This window comes from Acomys minous (assembly GCF_964271855.1).
Source record: "Acomys minous genome assembly, chromosome: 9".
Taxonomy (NCBI): Eukaryota; Metazoa; Chordata; class Mammalia; order Rodentia; family Muridae; genus Acomys; species Acomys minous.
The window spans coordinates 8,696,691-8,719,810 of NC_140490.1; positions in this window are offsets into that span (position 1 = coordinate 8,696,691).

Genomic DNA, 23,120 nt, shown 5'->3' on the forward strand with positions numbered 1-23,120 from the left:
CTGTGAACTCTGCCGTGACCCCATCAAGTTCAAGTCAGGCTCTCCTAGTGTGGCCTTCACAGTTGCCTGGGTTCTCCATTGGCCCGCGTCACCATCAATCTCCCAGCCTGCTCTCTGGGCACGCTGTGGAATATTTCTCCACTCCCAAGTACTGAGCCGCACCCCTTTTCTATACCCTAGGCCTTTCCAGGTACCCTCTCCACTGCCATGCCTTCAGCAGAACAGAAGTCCCGGATTGCTGGCCTTGAGCACCGAGCCTGCCATACCGCACAGGTGGCCCATCCCTGGAACTGCTAGGACGAGGGGAGGCTATTGGGATGAGAGCAATGTGCTGGGGCACTGGGAAGCCACTGGCCACCTGTAGCTGGTGAGAAGCAGCTGCAGGAAGGGGTCCTCTGTAGGGCCACCAGGAATGTTACTCAGACCCGGACAACTGGTTTAGCTGCTGCCACTGCCAAGGTGTTGGGGAGAACAGGCTAAGCCACACAGGTGGAGGTAGGGAGAAGGGGCCTGTGGGTTCCTGAGGAGGTTGCTGAACCCCACCCTGGAGACAAGATGGGATTCCCACAAAGAGTAAGAGCCAGTGGATGGAGAGGGTGCCATAACATGCTGTCTTCTGGGCATAGCCACGCACTTTTGAACTGCCAGCAGCTATTGTCACCTGCACAAGGTCTACAGGAGATCAGGCCAGTTGAGATTCCAGCACAGATGGCTGAGGGGCTCTCTTCTGATGTGGATGTCATGTCACCTGCTGCTGCCAGTTCCTGCTGCTTTGACTTTCCCACCTCGCTGGTCTCTGTGTTGCACTGTAAGCTGAAATACACCCTCCCTCCCTTTATCACAACAGTAGGAAAAGAAACTAAGACACTTGAACTTCTCTTAGAAGAAAGTATTGTTTTTAAAACTTATCTGTATTACCTGTAGGCCTGGTTAGCGATCAATTAAGACACAGACACTTGTTATATTTTAAAATAGCCTTAGTTAACCTGGGGCAGGGCAGATATCAATCCTCTAAACTACCTCCCATAGTAGGACAGGCATGGGATCCCAGTCTCAATCCCATGCCGTCTGCTTCTAATAACCTTGATCAAGCTACCTCCCATCCATAATCCCAAATACTTGCTAATGTTCTTCATCTGGCCTGGACTCTCCATCCACGACGCTGGCCATGTGCTTCTCCTCCAGCTAACCCATGGCGGCCTTCCTCTCTTCCCTTCAGGTCTCTCTCCTTTCTCTCCCCCTGGCAGTCCTTCTTCTTCCGAGAATTCCTCTCTCTCCAAGCCCCACCTATCTCCTTTGCCCTGCCCAGGTGGGATGGCATTTTATTAAGCAAAAGGTGGGACACAGACAGAAAGCAGTAATTAACATCAAAATACAGCAGACCCATCCCCCAACAAGAAAGAATAATGAACAGATAAAAAGAAGTAGTGCCACTCAAAGAAACAAGCCAGGAGTCGCCATATTTTCTTCTTCTATGATCTAGACAACAAAAAGATAGGACATCTCAGACTCCTTCACAAACCTCAAAGAGTGGAAATTGGGCCAGGCACCTACCTGTAGCATTCCATAACACGGTATGATGTGTGCCCTACCAGGCCTTGACTTCTGCAGTTATGAGCATGACCAGTCCCCCTGGCCCCCATGGTTCACACTGTGGTTGTCCTACCCAAGCCCCAGCAAGCTTCTTGTGTTCGCTGTGGTTCACCATATCACCATTCTTTCGTTGGCGTGCATGGATATTGTCAGCCATAGTCAACCCTTCAGCGCAGGCTTTTGAAGGAAGCTCAGAAATCTCATGCCTTATGGGAAGGTATCAGGTCCCTTCTTTGCAGCCACACAGCTTGGAGAAGTCCTACAGGGGGTAGTGTGCTATCAGGCCAAGGATGGTTTCCCAGCACTAGTGAGAGTCCACATGGAGCACAGAAGACAGGGGAAGGAAGGAAGGAAGGAAGGAAGGAAGGAAGGAAGGAAGGAGGCCCTCCAGTGCCCAATAACAAGAGTGTTTCATTCCCTCTCTACTGCCAGGTAGAACCACAGTGATCACGGGGTTTATATGATATTTGTGCTCTACAAAGAGAAGAAGGAAGAGACGTGTTGTATGACAGTTCCTTCTGAGGTTCAAACCTTCCACCTTGGAGGGAAACTTAAGACACAGGATATAAAGGGAAGTAAAACAACAGGATACATAGGACAGAATGTTAAAAGGTGACACAACGAGATGTTGGTGGGGAGGGGATGAAATATTCTATCCTTCCTTAAGACAGGAAGCAAACCACTCAAAATAGCTTCAGGAAGTCCCTGAAACTGACCAGATTTATTAGGTTCCTTCCTCCCCAAGAGTATATAAGTATATACTTATAAGAGTATATGAGAGTATATAAGCAGTGATTCCTCAGCAGTAAGTACTGCTGAAAGTCACTCTCAAACAGGCTAAGGTTCTTAGAAGAGGCTCAGACCCAGCAGTCTGGAAGAAGCAGAGACCAGCCAAATAGCCTAGAAGAAACAAAGGCAAACCAAGCTACTCAGAAAAGGCTAGAGCAATTGAGCCACCAGGAACTGACATTGTTAAACGTGTTGGGTTTCCTGCAGGCTGTGTACTGGGTGTGCTACTGGTGGGCTGTCCCCTGTGCTGGGATGGGGTTTGGTGATGCAGCTGCCTTTGAGTCATTTCTGCTGCTGTAACTATCCCCTCACCCACACTCCTCTAAGCAAACACAAGAACTCATTGGCTCCCCAACTCAGACTTTGGTGGTATCCATACTTTGGTCTGTTGCTGGTTCCTATTCTGAGGTGAGTAGATGTCTGTTCACATCTCCCCATGGAGAGTGTCACACAACAAAGCATTATGGCATGCTGAGGAGAATCAGAACCACAGCTGAGCAACCTACCAAATTCAACAAACTTTGGGCAGCACAGAGCCGCAGGATCGATCAGAGAGGGGGGAGTTGGGGAGAGGGCTTCAAATCCTCACAGAGGCGTGTGTCCTGTATCTTGAGAGACAGTCTACAGACATGTCCCTCCATTGTGTCTCTAGAAAGAGATCTGAAAGCAGCCCTCCCAGGCCCTTGGGAAAAGCTTGCCTTCACAGAGCCAGCACAGAGACAGTATAAGAAGCATTCTCGACTTTGGAGATCAACAGTCTGAAGTTGAAGCCATCTTTGGCATCATCCTGGGCTGATAGGTATAGGTAAGGATGAGTTTGGTCCAAGGTCTCAATGTCAAGTCTAACCTAATGCTTGTCGGAGATGGGGATTATAAATGACCTTGGAGTGCAAGATCTCCTCTATCTCTCTGAGCCTTGGTCCTCTCTCCTATAAATTTGTCACTTTAGGGATATTTGTAGAACATGGTAAGAGTACCACAAATTGCTTCATGATTAATTATCCTTTGTGGATAAAAAAGAATCAGTAGAAACCAAGCAAACAGTGAGAGGAAGTCAGCAAGTAATCAAAACATCTAGACCCAAATTTTCCAGTTTTGTAGCCATTTGCTCTCCAAGGCCAGCGGTGTCAGTCATTTCTTCTGGTGGGTCCAGAATGCGTGGGGCCAGTATCGCAGTCATCCCCAGGAGAGGACTAGTCATTTGCTGGCAGGCACAGAGCAGGTCAGAGGTGGGCCTGGCTATGGATATGTCCCTGACTTCCAGTCCAAGACCCACCAGCTTCCCTAGTGAAAAGTCCCAAGACATGGGACCAGAGGGGCGTGTTCTCTGCCCTCTTCTTGGGAGTATGGAAGCTTGGAGGCTAGTGAACAGGTCTGTTCTAGGGGACAATGCAAGGCTAAAGAGCACGTGCCAGCTTAGCTATAGTCAAGGCCCCTGGTGACTCCAGACCCCTGTGGGTAGTGACACTGTACTGTGAAAGTTAGGGGACAGGTTCCTTCTCTAAGATGAGTCTGGGATAAGACAGAGAGGGTGACACAACTCAAGGAGGCAGCTTAGGGTTCAGAGCCAGTTTCTGGCTTGAGCAGGACCTGAAGGAATAAGAAAGGAAGTAGAGGCAGAGGCCCCATCATGTGGCTGGAATCAAGGCAGCTCACCCCAGCCAATAACTGCTCAGGGACTTTCCAACTGGGTTTATAGGGCTGACATTCCTGAGGCAGCCCTGCCCTGGCATATGCTCTGTAGCATTGCATTATCCCCTAGAACACACCTGTTCACCAACCTCCCAGCTTCCCAGTCTAGAAAGGACTATGCAGTCTGGATCCGACCAAGATTTCCGAAAAGTGATCCATCAAGAAGCAGAGCTTATGTGCCCAAGCCCAACCCAAGCTCTCCAGACAGGGTCCTCTGGGTGGCCTCAAATGGCATTGGTCCCTTTTGGTAATGTACTCTGATTTCTCAAGCTGTGACTGCTGGGGCATCTTAAGTGAGGGCACCTGGCCTTAGCTCTGCAAGTTCCCAAGACGCTAAAACAATTTAGAATGAAAAGACTGAGGCTATAGTACCGGCATTAAAACTAACCCAGCACCTAATGTCACCAACTTAGGGATCCTTTCAGGACCTATGGAAAGACCTTGACCTAGTATGTGGCACACGTTGCCTGCCTGAGCTTTCCCTAGAGGGGGAATTTAGACCAGATTGACATATCCTTGGCCTCTTCTGGATGTCTGGCCCATTGGAAGTGTTAGATGGATAGTTCTGGGATGTATTTGTTGCTGGGGAAGACTCATTCCTTACTGAAGAGAATCAACATTCGAGTCCCTGAAGAACTGTGCAATTGTTTTGAAAAGCAGGAATGGAAATTACTGACCTTCAAAGCAAATTTGAGCTGAGGGTGTGCCTGAAACAAAACACACACATACACACAAAGAAAAGATGGGGGCTGTGAAGAAACAGAAAGGTCTTCCAGCTTTGGAGTTGCACCCAGGAGAACCTCTTCCAAAGCCAGGAGGAGGTGGAGTTAAGGCAGGCTTGGAGTAACACCCGCTCTAACCCTTCATTTCCTCTTGAGCAGCCAGTCATCTTTTGACTGGGGCTGGCTTTCTCCAACCTGATTTGTCTGCACAGGGAGCCCTAGGCTCCCACAGGGACAGAATATGAACAGGGCTTCAGCCAGCCAGGCCAGCAAAATAGTGCATGGTGGGTGGCTGGGCAGCCACATTGATCCATGGGGGAAGAGGAGGAGGACAAGGGCCAGCCTGCTGCTCTCAGCAGGTACCTCTCTCCCCAGGCCCATAGGCCAAGCTGCCTAGGCAGCCTTCGGAGGGTCTGTTTGCAATTACAGCTTGTTTTGATTATTAGGTCAGAATTTCATCTCCACGGGCTTGTGATAAAAGGCCAGAGCACACGAGGGTGTTTGTCATACCAGACTTAACTCTGCCTTTCCGTGTGTGTGTGTGTGTGTGTGTGTGTGTGTGTGTGTGTGTCTGTGTGTGTGTCTGTGTGTGTGTCTGTGTGTACAGGAGGGTTGTGGCTGCAAAGGGCAGCCTAGGGACTGTGAATGCAGTGACCTTGTGGCACTGAGGGAATGGAAGGCTTTGGTGGATCCTGGAGCACCAGCTGGGGAGGAGGTCACAGTAGGTTGTCTTTTGACTCATCTATAAGGGAGCTGGTTGCCAAAGAAGAGGACAGATGAAGAGAGGACAAGAGTGGGGGCAGTCCTGCAAGCCCAGGCCTAGAACCTTGGAAGCCAACAGTCCCACCCCTAGCGTGTTTTGTGGCCTCTATAGCAGCCTTTCCATACCACTTGGTTGTTGAAAATGGATTGATTTTAGAAGGGAACACATTGTCTCTCAAACAGCAGTGAACTTCAGCCCCTTAAGCCTTCTCCAGGCCAAATGTCCCTCCTTCTTAAACACAGACACTGTACGAGGGACTTGGCCTCCTCTCCTGAGTCACTATGGCAACCCCTGTGCCATCCCCAGAGAAAGCAGAATTCCCATCTCCCTCCACATCCGTACTTCTCTTCATAAAGGCTTTGCTACTTCTGGGACACCCCAACCCTTGACCTTCTTTGAGGCCTGCAAAAGAAATGTTGTCACAGGGTGTGGATACCCCTGAGCCACCTGCCTTTGCTCACTATCCAAAAAGCTCCATTGACCTTCCTAGGAACCCAAAGACACTCAACTGAAAGAAGAAAGGAGGAGGAGGCGAGAAAAGCAAACACATTGTGTTTCCTGTCCCAGAGCAGTCATCTCAGCCCTCCCTGCTGCAGGAATGGGTAGACTAGGGGACTGACCTCTGCAGAACGGAAGCAGACAGAGATGGAAGGACGAACAGTGAGAAAATGACAAGAGAGAGATGGAGTCCAAGAGTGACAGTGACAGACAGTCAGAAAGTGAGAGGAGAGCAAAAGAGACAGCCACAGAGACAAGCAGAGATGGTGGGACTAACAAGGACACGGAAATCGAGCTTGAGGAGAGAGAGAGAGAGAGGAGGAGACACACAGGCACCAGGCAAGATGGAGGTCTCCCGGAGAGCCCTTGAGGGATCACCCATAAAGATCTTCCTTACTCACTTCTCTATCACATTAGTTCTAGAAGACACACTCTAGTCTCACTGGTAAGATGGATGATCCTTTGCAACACCAAGAGACCACCAGGCCAATTAGAGCTAACAGCAGCCTTTTTTGGATGCCCAGATTTGCAGTGGCCCAGCCCAAGGAACATGGCAATGCAGATGATATCATTGTTAACCCAGCTGGGTTATCGTGATTGAAAGGAGCTCTTTTTGTTCACACCAGCCACAGGTTCAAAAAACAAGTAGGGTGTGCATGCTTCCTTCTACCCAGACCTCCAAGCTTCAGGTCCCCAGGTGGCCTCAAGGAAACCCAAAATCACCATTGACATTGAGCATCTCTGAGGATGGCATGTAGGTCACCTTCCTATTGGCTCAACCAACCCTCATTTCTAGATGAAGCCTGTCTTGTCCCTTCCCTGTTTACCTGACCAGGCCCACCACGTGCACAAGGAGCTGTAAATGGGGACAGGGCCTCAGCTCTCTCCCTAATGCTTTCATCTTCCCTGCCTGGGCCTTGAGTCTGTCCTCCAGCTGACGACCTTGTCTTCTTGCCTTATTCAGTTTGACTCAGAGCTAAGATCTCGTTCTGTATCCCTGGATTCTCTAAGTAACCAAACTGCTCACAGCCACCTCTGGCTGACTCGTGCCTCAGTTTACCTTATTTCAGTCCCCACCCTATACTGTGCTATCTCTCCCAGAGCTTAGACTTTTGGGATTCCTGATAGCACCAGAAAATACTGGCAGGTACCTACCCACACAGTGGCCTTTGTACATTCAGGACCACAGCTGCATCCCAGCGAGGAACACATAGGTCTGTTCCCTTCTCATCATGACAATGCCACAGCTAGACTGGCCCATGTCATTTCTGCCCATCACCCTGACCCACCACATGCCGAGCATGGAGCTGGCTTCTGTCTGCTCTGAGGCTGAAGGAAGAAACAGCTCCCCAGAAGCCAGCAGAGGCCCAGTCTGGAAATTTGGCTTCATATTCTCCCAGTTGTTCTGAAAGATTGGATTGATTTAATAGGAATGCTTCCTAACGCGTGAACAATTATTATTGTTTTAAATTAGGAAGAATAAAATTCCACCATCTTTCTCCCTAAAGCTACTTCAAGAGAGGCCACACTGTAAATTCACAGTGCCCAGGAGGAGCTAGACAAACCGCCAAAGCCACAGTAAGGGGAGGGGAAAATCGCCTTTCCATATTTTTCCCTTAAGGGGAGAGAAAAGAACTAAGGGCAGGGAGGGACTTTTTTTTTTTTCTCTTTTCTTTTTCTCTTAAAACAGAATCTTATAATCCTTTCCTGCCCCTCCCTCTAGCTGCACCAGAGACACTTGAGGTAGAACATGTTAATCTGAGAGAAGGGAGCAGAAAGTAAATCTAAGCATACTAAGTGCTGCTATAGCTCAGAGACTACGGCTCAGAGCACTGTGTGGTTTGCAGCCTGACTCTCACTCCTTCCCTTGGCCCCTGCTCAGCGGCAGGCTCACTCTGCAGTTTCTAGCTATTTCAAGCTACTGTAGGGGAATAGCCAGTAAGTTCCAACCATAGCCATCTACTCTGTGAGCATGGCTACCCTGTCCCCATTGTAGTTCTCGCTCTTTCTCCACCTGTGCCTTGAGTCCTGGCTGGCAGGTTTCCAGGAGCTTCCGCCCCTGTTTACAATTTCCTGTCATTTGGAGGTGGGGGAGGGGCTTCTCTTCTGGACTTGCCCTTGTTGAGAGGGTCCTGGTTCCAGCCCTGGGTGCTTCAGACCCACACCTTTCACAGACCAGAGGCAGGCAGACACAATGAGCTGTAACCATGGCGGGAAGGGATGACAACACACAGTAGGATGGAAAACAAGGGGAAGACCACTGAAGAGCAGCATCTGCATTGAGGGCAAACAGAGCTTGGAAGAAAGGCGGGAAGGGCCGAGGCAGGAGGCCTAGGATCCCACGACTGTCCTTTACCCCACATGGTCTCTGAGAAACATGGGGAGTAAATATTATCTCTTCTGTATAAGGGAGGGGCTTGAGGCTCAGAGACAGACAATGAAAGGCTCAGAAGTCCAGATTTAGGAAGCAGTAGGCTCAGCTCTTTTCCCTTCCGTCTACCCACTAATGTTTCAGACCTAGAGTGTCCTATGCAGAACACAGAAGGGCTCCTTGGCATGGAGAAGCCTCTGAAGAGAACCAAGGCAATCCTGGGTTCTGGATATGTCTCTTCACAGAGGCCCCTGCTAGCCAAGACATGGTCACGGTGAACCCGGGAGTTCAGCAAACACTTATAAAATCTTTCCATACACACATAATGATCCTGATTAGGACCTGAGAAAGTAGTCATTTGTGTCCTGTCTCTTCCTGGAGAGAGGCCAACTTGGGCCTTCCCGGGAGGAGTGTCAATGGAGCCATGGAGGAGCCTGCTTTTTAAAATGAACCCCGAAGTAGCCAGGAGGGAGTGGGGATAGCACTGGCAAAAGCTCACAGGCAGGTTTAAGGGGCGTTTTACTATCACACACCATTCCACAAGTTAATGAGAGATGCTGGACTCCGTGTGTCAGCAGAGCCAATGCCTGCCTGGGGAGGCCAGCAGTGGGTGGGGCCTTTGTCCTTGCTCCACCTGTGTGCCCTGCTGTCCCCACACTCCCACTACCAGCTGATGTCACCTTAAGGGTATCATGACCCCAGATCACTGTGCCTGGGGCCTTAGACTGAGCTGTCTGCTCTCAGGAGGCTGGTGAGGCCCTAGGCCTGAGAAGCTTTGAGGGATGGATACCTGGGCTCTAGTTGGGAATCTTGGATTCTTTACCAGTGCCCTGTTGGTCTGCAGGGGCATCTTTGGAAGTCGGAAGGACCTGAGATGTTAGCCTGCATGCCAACCTTGTTTCTGCCCCAGCCACGTGACCTTGGACACATCACATCAGTTTTGTTCCCAGTGTCTTCATCTGTGCAATAAGTATATCAATTTTACCTCCAGGTGAGTTTATGCATATAACAGCACCCCTGCGAACAAAATGTGTGCTGTCATGACACACACAAATTACTTCTCCTGTGAGGAGTGAGGCGTGTGGAGTTTAGACCGGGAAACCTCAGATACCTGTGGAAAGCAGACAATGAGGCTGGACAGGGCACAGCCGCACAAGAATGTGCTTATGCAAAACACTGCTGATCTGTGTCCCTGAATGGCTTGTTTTGTTTTATGTGAATTCAACCTAGATTTTTTTAAAACCAGGGAGAAGATTTTATGGATAAAGCATTTTCGCTGCAAGTTTAAGGTCCTGAGTTTGGCACCCCAGCACCCACATAAAAGCCTGGCAAACGTAATGACCAACCTATAACCGCCTCCCTTCTCCCCTCCAGGGCTCTTGATACAGAACAGGCTATCAGGAACAGATTGGTCAGCTAGACTATTAAGATGAAAAAGTTCCAGGTCCAGTGAACGTGCACACCCCGCACCTGCACACTTGTTCACCTACACGGGCATGCAAACATGCATACATATGTGTGCATATACATGCAAAAAATAAAATTTTTAACTAAATTTTTTTTGAGAAACCAAGCTCTTTTCCACAGTGGATGTGACTGCTTACCTGCCTGTGAGCTTTTGCCAGTGCTATCCCTACTCCCTCCTGGCTACTTCGGGGTTCATTTTAAAAAGCAGGCTCCTCCATGGCTCCATTGACACTCCTCCTGGGAAGGCCCAAGTTGGCTGTTTCCTCTCTCCAGGAAGAGACAGTAACAGACTGCTTAGTATGTGCTTGCCAACACCGTCACTAAACAGTAGACTGGCTGAAGGCAGGTCCTAGGCAGAGCAGAGCACACAGCAGGTACTCAATGTTTGGAGATTTAATATTTTTGTTTGTTTGGTTGGTTTTGTTTTTGTTTTTCGAGACAGGGTTTCTCTCTGTAGCCTTGGCTGTCCTGGACTTGCTTTGTAAACCAGGCTGGCCTCGAACTCACAGCGATCCACCAGCCTCTGTCTCCCAAGTCCTGGGATTAAAGGCGTGCACCATCATGCCCGGCTGGAGATTTAATTTTAACCCAGCCTTACTTTGTGAGTCCCACCTACTGCAAACCTGCCCTGGGCATACCATTGAGCTGGGAACAGGCTTGCCCAGCCCTAAGAGGCCTCCACTGCCCCCTCTCCTATAAGCAGCTCCTCCAGGGAAGAAGCCTAGCCTAGCCAAAGAGTCCTTCTTCAGCCAGCACCTCTGTCTGCCCTTCCTGTTTCCTCAGAGCACTGTTGTTTGCATTGTCGAGGACTTGTCACAAACAGCTGACCTGGTCTTAGCGACCCTTGGCCCCAGAACCACCTAACAGATCTTCAGGTCCTTGGATCTTTGGTTTCTCACACGGCTGCTAGAAGCTGCTCACACCAGGGCCTCAGTTTCCCTCTCCCTAAATAAGCAAATGAACAACTATTTCCTGATTGAGCACAACAGTTTTGGAAGCAAGTAGCAAAGGGTTCAACTTACCTATCTGAATCCAGTTTTGGTCCTTGCTGTGTGTATCCTGTACCTCACTTTCTCTTTGTAAAGTGAGGAGCCGCCACTCTGTTTACTTTCTAGGCCTATGGTTATTGGCAGTACTTAGCCCTAAGTACTTAGGAAGGTGAACTCTCATGCCCTTACTTGACACAGTGGAGGATAGAAGCATGTCATGGTCACGATGGGTGATGTCAGCCTCTGGCTGGCACTGGGCATCAGGATGTCATGACACCATGGAGCACACATAGGGAAGGCCTTGGGCTCTGGCTGTGACATCTTTGGGCTGCAATGACCTTGGCTATGTCATGAAAACAGAAAAAGGGGTCTATAAAGAAATAAACAGTGCCAGACAAGCTGGCATTGGCCCTGCTCAGTCTCCCAGAGTGCAATGTTGAGCTGCAAATAAAGAAGAGAAGCCAGGCTGAGGCAAGGTGGGCTCCAGGTTCCGCCTGAGTGGTCTCAGCCAGTCACTGACCTGTGGGCAGCAGTCTTCCCAGCAGCAAAATGGGCATGTTAAAACTTGCTCCACCTAACCCTCAGGAAATAGGCAGTGAATGGACTGTGTGCTATGCTACCGGACAGGTGATCAGGACTCTTGCAACACGTGTGCAGAGCATCTCTGTCATGACCTCCCTGGGACACTTGCAGGATTCACCTGATAAGTTCCACTTGGCTGTCTCATACTCAGTTCAAAATTAGTGGGACCAGTGTCAAACTCCCCCTTCCCACCCAACCCCAAATCTGTTCTTCCTAATGACCACCACTCCCGACTCAGCCAGAGTCTCCATTCTTTGTTCTTCGCTGCCTCCCCCACCTCTCTCTCTCCCTCACCTCCTCCATCTCTGCTTCCATCTCCTCTCAGCTGCACCTTAGGGACACATCCCAGGCCCCCTTTCTCCATCACTGCTGTCCACAACCAGGGCCACGCTGTAGCCACCTGGAATTGAACTGTAGAGAGCCTCCTGGCCTCCCTCCAACTTCAACTCACGATCCTCTACTTTCAATTAATTTGGAAAGTAATTGGATCCCATCAATTGTCTGTTTAAAACCCTCTGAAGTCTCCTCATCTGGTTGGAATAAAACTTGAGCCCCTTTTCTGCCTTGCAAAGCCATATGCAATCCGACTGCTGGCCCTGGGCCACCACTCTTCCTCTGCCCTGAGCAAAAGCAGCCTTGAACAAGCCAAGGTTCCTTCACGTCTGTGCACTCTTCCCAGACCTTAGATTCAGAGCTCAAGGTCCAGTGTCCCCTCCTGCAATGGTCCAAGTGTGGCTTGTCCCCAAAGGTTTATATGTTAAAACCTTGGTCCTCAGTGTACTGATAGGAGGAGTGGTGAGCCTTTAAGAAGTGGGGTCTAGCAGGAGGTAGGTAGGTTTCTGGGACACTGCCTTCTGGTGGGATTAAGGTAACTCTTGTGGAACCTCACTTCTTTCCTGAGAGAGTCAGTTATCTTTTAAAAACCAGCCCCACTAAGAACTGTCTGGCTTCCTGTTTTGTCATACTCCCGCCATGATGCCATCTCTCCTGGTGTGATATGGGTTCTCACCAGGAATATTGCATATGCAAGCTTTCAGCCTCTGGAACTAAGCTAAATAAATCTCTTTGTTACAGTTTGCTGTTACAGTAATAGAAAGCTGACTAACATATCTTCCTGGAGACACTATCTGACCACCCTAGCTATGAATCAATAACCCATCTGAGTCGCTGCATGAATCTTTGCCATCGACGATCTTTATCACATCCCTTGATACTAAGAACAAGAAGTGTCTCCTGTGACTCGCTTTGTCCGGGCACAAGTACAGAGTCCAGCACATAGTAGCTGTCCAGGAAATTTGCTGGCTTTATGGAGGAAGAAGGCATAGGTGAATGGGAAAGAGTTTCAAGGGCCTGAGTTGGGTATGAAGGTTCACCTACCAAAGGAGGCAGGATGCCTTGGGTGAAGAAACCATCTTGCTAGGGGGGTCCCTCCAGAGCAGAGCAGGAGGGACAAGTGGCTTTCCTCCACCAGCCTACACTGTGCTGTTTCTTCTGCCAAGACTGGCCTGCTCCCCTTTCCCCTTCCCTGACCCTTTTCCTCCACCAGGTCTCCTACCTATAATTGCAGATTGCCATCCTCACCACTAGGCCAACACTTCATCTGTCTGTTAATATGATGCTCTTTAAGAGCTAGGAGTAAGTCTCCATCACTCCCAGATACCCACCACAGAGCCCCGGAGGTTGGGCCATTGCAGGCATCACAAAACTTTACCCATGATCCATGCAACCACCCCTCAAAGACCCTGCCAGGCATGGCAGAAAGTTATACACAGATGAGCATTCTACCATCCAGGAACTGGTGACTCAAACAAAGAGACAAAGAATCACATGACACACCATTGTACTTTTATGAAAATGGATGTCACAATGCTATGGCTGTGATGAAACACCATGACCAAAACAACTTGGGGAGGAGTTTATTTGGCTTACACTTCCATATCTCTGTTCATCACTGAAGGAAGTCAGGACAGGAGCTCAAGCAGGGCAGGAGTTGATGCAGAGGCCATGGAGGGGTGCTGCTTATAGGCTTGCTCTCCATGGCTTGCTCAGCCTGCTTTCTTATAGAACCCAGGACCACCACCCCACAGGTGGCACCACCCAAAATGATCTGGGCTCTCCCTCATTAATCACTAATTGAGAAAATTCCCTACAGGCTTGCCTTCAGCCAGATCTTATGGAGGCATTTTCTTAACTGAGGCTCCCTCCTCTCTGAAGACTCTAGCTTTAGAAAGTTGACATAAAATTACCCTGCACAAAAGATATTTTAAAATACAATGGAATCATAAGAATGAACAAAAACAAACCAAGTTATGAAGTGACAGATGCAGCAAGACAGCAGTTACATAAAAGTTTAAAACCTGAAAAAACACTCTATGCCACTTGTGAACACAAGCACACATGATTTAAAAACATGAAGACATGTATGAGAATGAGAGACACCATCTCCCAGGAAGAAGACAAAGGACTGGAACTACAGAAGCCTACACATGGGGCCATAAAAACTGTTTTAAAAAGGGGGCATTTCAAGTACAAATGGTATAATACTAATAAAAGATATAGATCAGTGGGTGGTCCCTAGCTGTTTGTTGCAGTATGTCAATAGACTCTACGTGTTTGAAATAGTCCAAGATCATTTGATATGAAATACAACAGGATTACAGTAACGGTACCAAATCTGTTGCGTCTGATGAGTGACTAGACAGGTGAGATGTGAGGCAGGGAGAAGGACAGGGGCGTACATGGGTAGTGGGTGGAAGGATGGATGAATGGTAGACGAAAGGATGGATGGTCGGTGATGGGTAGAGAGATGAATGGGTAGACAACACAGATGCGTGGGTGGATGGATGGAAAGACAGGTGTGGAGGGTGGAGATGGATGGGTAGGTAAATGAGTACATGAATGAGTTGATGCAATAGTGCTAGAGATTTTCACAGGATTCTTTCTGGTTGGTCCACCTGGCATTTGTTGGGCACCAAGCCACATGCCAAGCCTGATTAAGCTCAGCTTTAGCACGGTCCATACAGAGTTATGGCAGGTGCTTTTCCTCCTGCCACAGGAGGTCAAAGCCAATGACAGGATGCAGGTCCTGGTGAGGAAATAAGGTGCAGTGTACTGGGCATAGATATGTGCCCACTATGATCAAGAGTCACAGAGAATAGAGAGACAAACTCCCATTAGGACCCTGGGAGGTAAAGAGAGCTTGGTCTCCAGGAAGAAGGATGTTAAAGCTGGACAGGGAAGAATTCTGGGAAGGGATGCTAGCAGAAGAAACTGACGGCGGCGGCGGCAGCGGCGGCGGCGGCGGGAAGGTAACATCAGCAAGCAGACCTGCGACCTACCACGAAGGGTCTGAATTGGTACCTCACTGCTCCCAGGATACAGAGGCACAAATCTAGCCAATCGTCAGGGTCATCTCACAGGCCTGAAAAGAGAATAGGCCCAGGAATCAAACGGATCAAAATGTGTGCTCTCCATCCATCAGTGACCCTCACTTCACCCCACTTCAGTTACTGGAACTACTAACCCCACATGATTTAGCTGCGGCCTGGTAACCCCTCCATGCTGGGTTTTATGGCCCCAGTGCTGGGTATGGGCAGAGGGCCTGGCTGGGGTGGGGCCCATGCGCCTGTCTGCACACTGGCCCTTGCGGCAGCACGTTCTCATCTCACCGAATGGTCCTCCAACGAGTGCCTTTACTGCTCAGTGCCGTCTCTCAGCTCACTAGGAAAGGGTTTTTCTAATTACATTTCCCTTGAAATCCACCCGGGTTTGAGTTAACACCTCTTCAGTCTGCCAAAACCTAAGTCATTTTAAAATTAGTTCTGGAGGTTTTGAAACACACACACACACACACACACACACACACACACACACACACACACCCTTGGGATATTTTCAACTTGTATATCGAATACTCTTCCCAGAAGTCCAGTGTGGCTTTCCCCGGAGACCATGTGGAGAGGCCTGGAGTGGAGGAGGGGGACCCACATCCTGGCTCAGTGGGCCTTGTTCCCCTCAAATCTGGAGTGCAGCCCTCCACAGTGCTGCTGGATCGATGGAATCATAAATGCATTTTGCCCTGAGCAGTCTCTCTGATACTTTTTAAAACTGTGTGGATGGGAGGGAAATGTGATCCATATGGTTTTGAGTCATTAACACTTAAATCATCAAAATAGAGGGATGTTTTTTTCTTTCTTATTTTTTTTTTCTGGAGAAATTTCATATCCAAGGCGCCTTGAGCAGCTCTTTAATAAACTATTTAAAATTCTGTTGTTCCTCCTAAGACACGCAAGCACATGCCCACATATGCAGCACACGTATGCACACACAGCCTCAGAGAGGACATCAGTGGGAAACAGCCCGTGTGGTACCATGCAGCTCCAAGACAGTGGAAAGACCTTGCAGAGTATCTTTTGAGTGCACACAGCGAGCAGGGGTGGGGGTGGGGGCAAGGGGCCGTCAGTGGCCTGTGCTCGGCCCACTTGTCCAGGCTAAGAGCTCCATGAAGCTGAAAACTCATCTGGAGGTGACTCTTAATGATACAGATGAGAGAGCAGAAGCCCAGAAGAGTCTTGAATTCTTTTTTTAAATTAATTTTTAATTAATTCATTCATATTACATCTCAATTGTTATCCCATCCCTTGTATCCTCCCATTCCTCCCTCCCTCCCGCTTTCCCCATACTCTCCTCCCCTATGACTGTGACTGAGGAGGACCTCCTCCCCCTGTATATGCTCATAGGGTATCAAATCTCTTCTTGGTAGCCTGCTATCCTTTCCCTGAGTGCCACCAGGTCTTCCCGTCAAGGGGACGTGGTCAAATAAGGGACACCAGAGTTCTGTGAAAGTCAGTCCCCACTCTCCACTCAACTGTGGAGAATGTCCTGTCCATTCGCTAGATCTGGGTAAGGGTTCGATGTTTACTGCACATATTGTCCTTGGTTGGTGCCATAGTTTGAGCAGAACCTCTGGGGCCAGATCTGCCCATCATAATGTTCTTCTTGTAGGTTTTTAGGACCCTCTGGATCCTTCAATTTCACCATTCTCCCATACTTCTCTCACCTAGAGTCCCAATAGGAAGCCCTCACATATATCCTACTTTCCTGGTAGGTGAAGACTTTTATGGGATATGCCCCTTGGGCTAGTGTCCAGTTATAAATGAGTATATATCATTTGAGTCTTTCTGTTTCTGGGTTAACTCACTCATTATGATCATTTCTGGTTCAATCCATTTGTCCACAAATTTAGGGAATTCCTTATTTTTAATAGCTGAGTAGTATTCCATAGTGTAAATGTACCAGCTTCTTTATCCGTTCTTGAGTCTCAAATTCTTAAGAGGCTTGGTAGAAGACATAGTAGACATTTCAAGGTGACATAACAACACAAACCAAACCGTCTGACGTTTTTGCACCATAGAGCTGAATGGTAGGGCTTGAGATGGGGATCCAGGCCAGAGAGAAAGGCTAGCATCTGACCCTGTAGCATAGTTCCTCATAGCCTAGAGACCTCAGATCCCTGCGCCAGCCTGCGAGCCAAGGCTGCCTCAGAAGGGGCTACCTTCCCAATAACACACAGAGCTTAACCTTGCAACAAAGGAAGCTATGGGGTGATTTGCTGGAATTTCACTGCCAGCATGGGAGGGGAGGGGAGGCGACTATGACCTGAGCTGGGGCATGGGGGGGTAAAGTGAGGGACATTGATAGGACCGGAGATCAAATGAATGCAGCGAGAACCCAAGGAGCAGCATCAGGGTTGTATTCATTTCCTGTATAAGACTGACACAGCATTCATGGGTCTACTCATGGGGATTTGGAGGTCAGCATCTTGGGGAGAGTAGGAAGTTGTCCAGCCTGCCACAAGAGGGAAACTCAGATTCATTCGTTCATTCGTTCGTTCATTTCTCTTTATTTGTTTGTGTTTGGTATGTATTTTTATGTGCATGTGTGTACATGCATAGTGCCACAGCATGGCTATCAGAGGACCTCTTATGGGTGTGGGTTCTCTTTCTACCATGTTAAGCCCAGGGCTTGAACAGCTCACATCTTCAGGCTGGGTGGCAGGTGCCCTTACCCACTGAGCCATCTCCCTGCTGAAACTTAGATTGCTGACTTGGTGACCAAGTGGTGCTTAGAACCAAGAGAGGAAATCAGTGTATAGGTTAGTCTCAGTTTCCTTCCTGAGACAATTACCTGCAAGAAACAGTATAGGAGGATGATGATTTATCACAATATCCAGTGCAGAGGTTTCTAGTCTGTGATTGGCTGGCTTCCCAGGCTGTGATTGGCTGGTTTCCATGCTGTGGACCTTATAGTGAGGCTGAACAGTATAGTGGGAACACTTGTCAGGGGAGGACACATGAGCCTAGAGACCTGGCCAGAAGGTGAGATGGCCCCAGGACAAGATATAAACACCAAAGATGTGCTCCCAGTGGCCTACTTCCTTCACCTATCTTCCACTTCCAGAAGTTTCCACTCCCTCCCAGTGTCGAGCCCTGAATACAGCAAACAATCAGCCTATTGAATGGGTTAGAGTGCAACCCAAAACCTACGAGCTCCAGCCACATCCCAACACCAGAGCCCCAGGAGGCAGAACACACTTCATCCCATCCTTAAGAATGATGCTCTTGATGTAGGAAATGGTGCTTCTAAGCAGAAGCACCTGAGATAAGCAGGAAGGAAGTCCACAGAGAAGACGGTCTGAGCAGCAGAGGAGCAGGGGACCGGTGTGACCTAAGAGTGTGACATTCAATCTCCAGTGACAGAGACCGAGGTAGCCACAGGAACAAATGAAGCCTCAGGTGTCACACGAATTTCAAGGAGGAAAAGGAAAAGAGGCAGCAAGGCTAGGCAGCAGAAGGAGACCCCACTTTGAATGGGGAACAGAGTGGGAGGGAAGGACAGAGCCCAAGGCTCAGCATGCTGGGAAGAGAGAGCGTACTCACATAAGAGGTCCTCTGATAGCCACGCATGCGCCATGGCAAATATGCATACACACTCATACACATAAAAACACATCACACAATGGTCCAGGAAAGGGAATGGAAGAGAGAACGGGGTCAGTGGGGCGGGGGGGCTGAGGCAGGGATCACAATGTCATGTGTAGAACAGGAAACAAATGGGGTAGGACAAGGGTTTCCCCGGTCCCTAGCGATCCCCAAGCCACTTTGAGCAGAGTAGAACAACATTAGCCAAAGTGGGTAGGTGCAGAGTTCTTGAGAGTGTGGGGACAGGGAGCATTCTGGGCCATCTATGTGCAGAGGGCAGGCCTAGGGATAGAGGGGTGCTGTGAAGGGAAGGCTCAGCAGGGCGAGACAGCATAAGGGAAAGGAAAGGGGCGTGTCTTGTGGGTCCTCTTCCCCCAGCCCAAGCCTGGAGATGGGAAAGGTAGACATCAGACATGGATTGCTTAGGGCTGAGAACGTAGAGCTTCCGCAGGCCCTGCTCGGAAGCTAAGGCCAGCTCAGCCTCAGACTTACCTTCTTCCTTTACTCGTGATCAATGACCTCAGCTTCAAGATCAGCAACTGATTGCACATGAGGGGAGAGAGGGAGGGAAGAGCTGAGAACAGTCAGTCACATGTGAGGTTGAACCTGAGCTTCAACAGGGGCTCCTTCCTCTTCCCCTTAGCCATGAACGTCCAATCTCAGCCTCCATCCCACCCTCCCTCCCTTGTGTCCTAAACAAGGTCTCAGTGCTCTGTGTGACCAAGGCGCTCACATCTGTGAGCCTCTTGATGAAATGAGACCCTTGGATGCAGTGACCACCACCAGCCTTCCCAACCCTCATGGCCCGGGATGCACAGTCTTGGACAAGGATGAGCTGTCTAAGTTGCCCGCAGGAGCCCCAGCCTCTCTGGAGTCAAGCCCAGGATTCTGTCACTTGGTAAACATGATCCAGGCCTGCTTGGGGCCTCATAGCTGTGGTTTTCTGTTTTCCTCAGCAGTAGCTGCAAGGCCAGGGCTGCAGCTGAGCCAGCCCAGCAGGGAGGGAGTGGATATAAGAGAGAACAACTTCTTCACACACTCCTCTGCTTAGCTCCGGAATGAACATTTACGAAGGGAAGAAACTCACATGCCTGCTAGAACCTTCCTCCACCCCACCCCACCCACCCCAAACTAGTTTCCAACTCCTGTTGCAAAAGAAAAGACCCACTCCCAAATTGTCCCAACTCTGTTTTTTGGAGCACTCGGTTCACAGTTCTGGTGGACTTGGAAGGAGGAGGAGTGTAGAACCCTTACCCAAAGCAACAGCCTTCACTACGGGCCTGGTCTTGTTATTTGGATACAATTCAGTGTGCCTAGACCCTCTAGGACCTGGCACACAGTGGTCCTGTGTAATCCTGGTACAATCAGCCAAGTGGAAATGAATCCAGGAAAAGGCAAGATTACTCTTGGAAAGAAACGGTGACATTGACCGTGGAGTGTGTGATGAGACTGGCAGCCTTGAGGTCCCTGGCCCATCGATGAAACATCCCCCAGCTGTTAGGGACAGGGTAGGCTGCATAGCATGAGCTGCCTCTAGCCCTGCTGAGGGGACCTGTCAGGTCTGGAAATGCCTGGGAATTTGCGACGCCTCTGAGGTCAATCCCCACCTCATGAGGCGGGGGATTGAGGCCCATGCCAAGGTTACTTCAAACTAGTACAAATCTCTGGTGCAGTTCACACATCTGAGCAAGCCATGTGAAGAGGCAAAGGGATGCTTTCTGTCTCTGCTCAGCTGCTCCTGCCCCCTCAGCCCGCTCTCCAGCAACCCCATTGCCTATCCTGAAGAACACCCCTTGTAGGCCACTTGTGCAGGAATCTGCATTTTAGCGTCTATTTCTAGTGACCCTGACCCAAGATGACTGAGAGCACTTTCCAGACAAGGCAAGCTTTAGACAGCCTCTGCTCTCTAAGCTAAGGAGGCTCCAAGCTGCCTGCCCAGCAGCAGAGGAGAGCAGGGAGTATACACAGCTGGCATTTTGCAAGGCTCATCAGCGAGGCTCTGTATGGGGGTGGGGGTGCTGGTGTGTTTAGACTACAGCAGTAGCAGAGAGGTGCAGAGCACAGTGCAGCTTCTGGAAGTCTCTGAGGTCACCAAGGTTGCAAGAAGACAATACTTACCCCAGCTTGAGCATTGCTGAGAACTTTGGCCTTGTCATCTGGCAGCACGGGGGGTGGGGGGGGTGGGGGGGGGCTAGGGAGGGGGCAGGGGGAAGCATGGGAGAAGCTGTGGCTAGTGCAGACCAGTACATCACAAGGCAAAGATCCAGGGCCCAGGATAGATCAGGAAAGCCCTGAGCTCCTGCTGGCTGAGAACTTTACAAATACTATAAAGTCCCTACCTAGGCGGCACCAGAGGTAATGAAAACATAAAACAATTTTAAAAGTGTATGACAAAGACAAGAGCAATTGTTTGTAGAAAATTTAGGATCTAGAATAGACTGAAAGCTGAGATGGGGCCAAGTGCCCTGCTAGCCCACTGCATGCAGTTCTGTCATTTAGTCCCATCGGATCTGTCAAGCGCACTTTTTTCCATGGTGTTCACGCTCATATGTACTGATATGTAACCAGGAAAGCATAGATTAGTCTCTCCTTATCCACAGGAATCTATCCTAAGACCCTTTAGGACTAAAATAGTGCCCAGCTTTATTTATACTGTTTCTTTAGGCATGCAGTCCACTCACAAATTAGACTTAGTAAGAGATCTGTGGAAAGCGGCTAGTAAGATGGAAGTTGAGGAGGTCGCTGAGAGCTGGGAATAGGTGACAGACAGTGGGGGAAATCCAAATCTCCCAAAATGCCCATTGTGATTCAGAACAACAGCCTCCCCATGGCCCCCTCCCCAGATCCACATCCTCCAAAGTTGCCTTCAAGCTGTGACTCCAGGCTTGATTCCAGGCCTATAACATTATCCTGTCACCTCAAAGGTCCTCAGAGCTCTGCACTGGGCTCCATGAAACTTCTAGAGCACTTGACTTTGGCACAAACCTCTCAGACTCAAGGCACAGAGTTTCGAGGCTAGGGTGCACAGTTCATGTCATTCTAGTCTCTCTGGGAAGCAAGCTGCAAGTCTCTGTCCCCAATTTCTAGCTCTAGGAGCACTGATACTGACCCTCAAGAACAAGCCTCAGCCTCCTCTTCTTTTAGCAGTCAGCTTTGTAGTCTGTGCTGTGTAACAAATATCCCCCCTCCCAAATGTCAGTGGCTTTCCTGGTGCTATGATTTGATTGAGTCCCCCAAAAGTTCATGCATTGGAAACATAATTGCTAAACGCATGTGTTTATGATATTTGGAGATAATGTCTTTGGAAGGTAGTTAAAATTAGGTAAAGGCAAAAGGCCTGGGCTCCATGCTGACATGTGGTGGTTTTGTAATAGGAAGAGGAGCAATCCGAGCTACTGAGCTTGCTATGTCGGACCACATTGCCCTCTATCATGTAAAATCCTAGCACCAGAGAAGGAAGAGGAGGAGGAGAAGAAAGTGAAAAAAGAAGAAGATGGGGGTAGGGGGAGAAGGAGCTGTTTCCTATTCTCCAGACTAGACTACTGAAAAGATTTACCAGATTGTCCTAGAAGATTCTAGAATATTACCTCACTGCTCTCTGTGGAGGTTAGCTCATCTGTGGATGCTGAAAATCCTCAGCTTTCTCAAGGAGGTCTCCAGCAGACAAAGGGAAGGTAAGCAGAAGGTAGCTGCTCAGCTATTATGGGCTGCATGCCCCAGCTCCACTCCATTCCAACAGTTCTACTTAGGAATCTTCCCAGTCTCCTCCTCTCCCACTCTAGCTTGCCACACAATAAACACATCAAAATGCATCCAGATCCTGTTTCAAATATCATTTACATATAACTTCATAGGAGCTGGGGTGAGCTCCATTTAACAAGTTGACATGATATTACATTATGCACATATTCAATTAAACATCAATTAACTTTGATTTGCCGTCATTTTAGGAAGTTGATCTTTTTTTCCCCCCTCTGTCATCAAATATCCTTAGAAAGACTGTAATCTGTAGCCCCTGAGTTAGATGTGCTCTGTCCTTTCCGAAGGCCCTGCTGCTAGGTGAACCCCCTATTGGTGGCAGCCCCACTAGCTGCCCATTTCTTCAGGTGATAGCTTCACCTATGTCTTTCCTCAAATGCGAGTACTGAAAGTCCAGGGAGAATCCGGTGGCCACAGAGACCAGAAGGGAGGAGGCAGCCATAGATTCAAAGAACGTGTGGCACAAGAAGAAGCTTCTCGGTCAATGTCCCAGACCCACATGTGAGCTACACTCTGCAAAACCTTCCTTTTCAATCTTCTCTGGATCCACATCTAATATCTGTGAGGTTTGTATCATTGCACCCACTCTCCAGATGAGCTAACTGAGGCTCAGGGGCATGTGAGAGAAGGTCCTGGATGGAAGAGCTCTGGCCCCACCTTCCTGGCCACCCACTAAGGGCAAGTGATGTGAGCCATCAGGGACATGTGTTTTCTCTTGCACATCTCTCTTTGTGAACTCTTCCATGGCCTGTTGGCATTCAAGGTCAGCAAGGGGTGCCAGGCAGGGGAGTGGACCACAGCCCCAGCTCTGAAGCTGGCAGGGAGGGCACAGAGCCAGAGCATTGGGTAAGTTGTACTACTGAGCATCAAAACGTGTCAGGTCTCGCCCCAGCAGGCTGCTCCCTGGGATTAGCA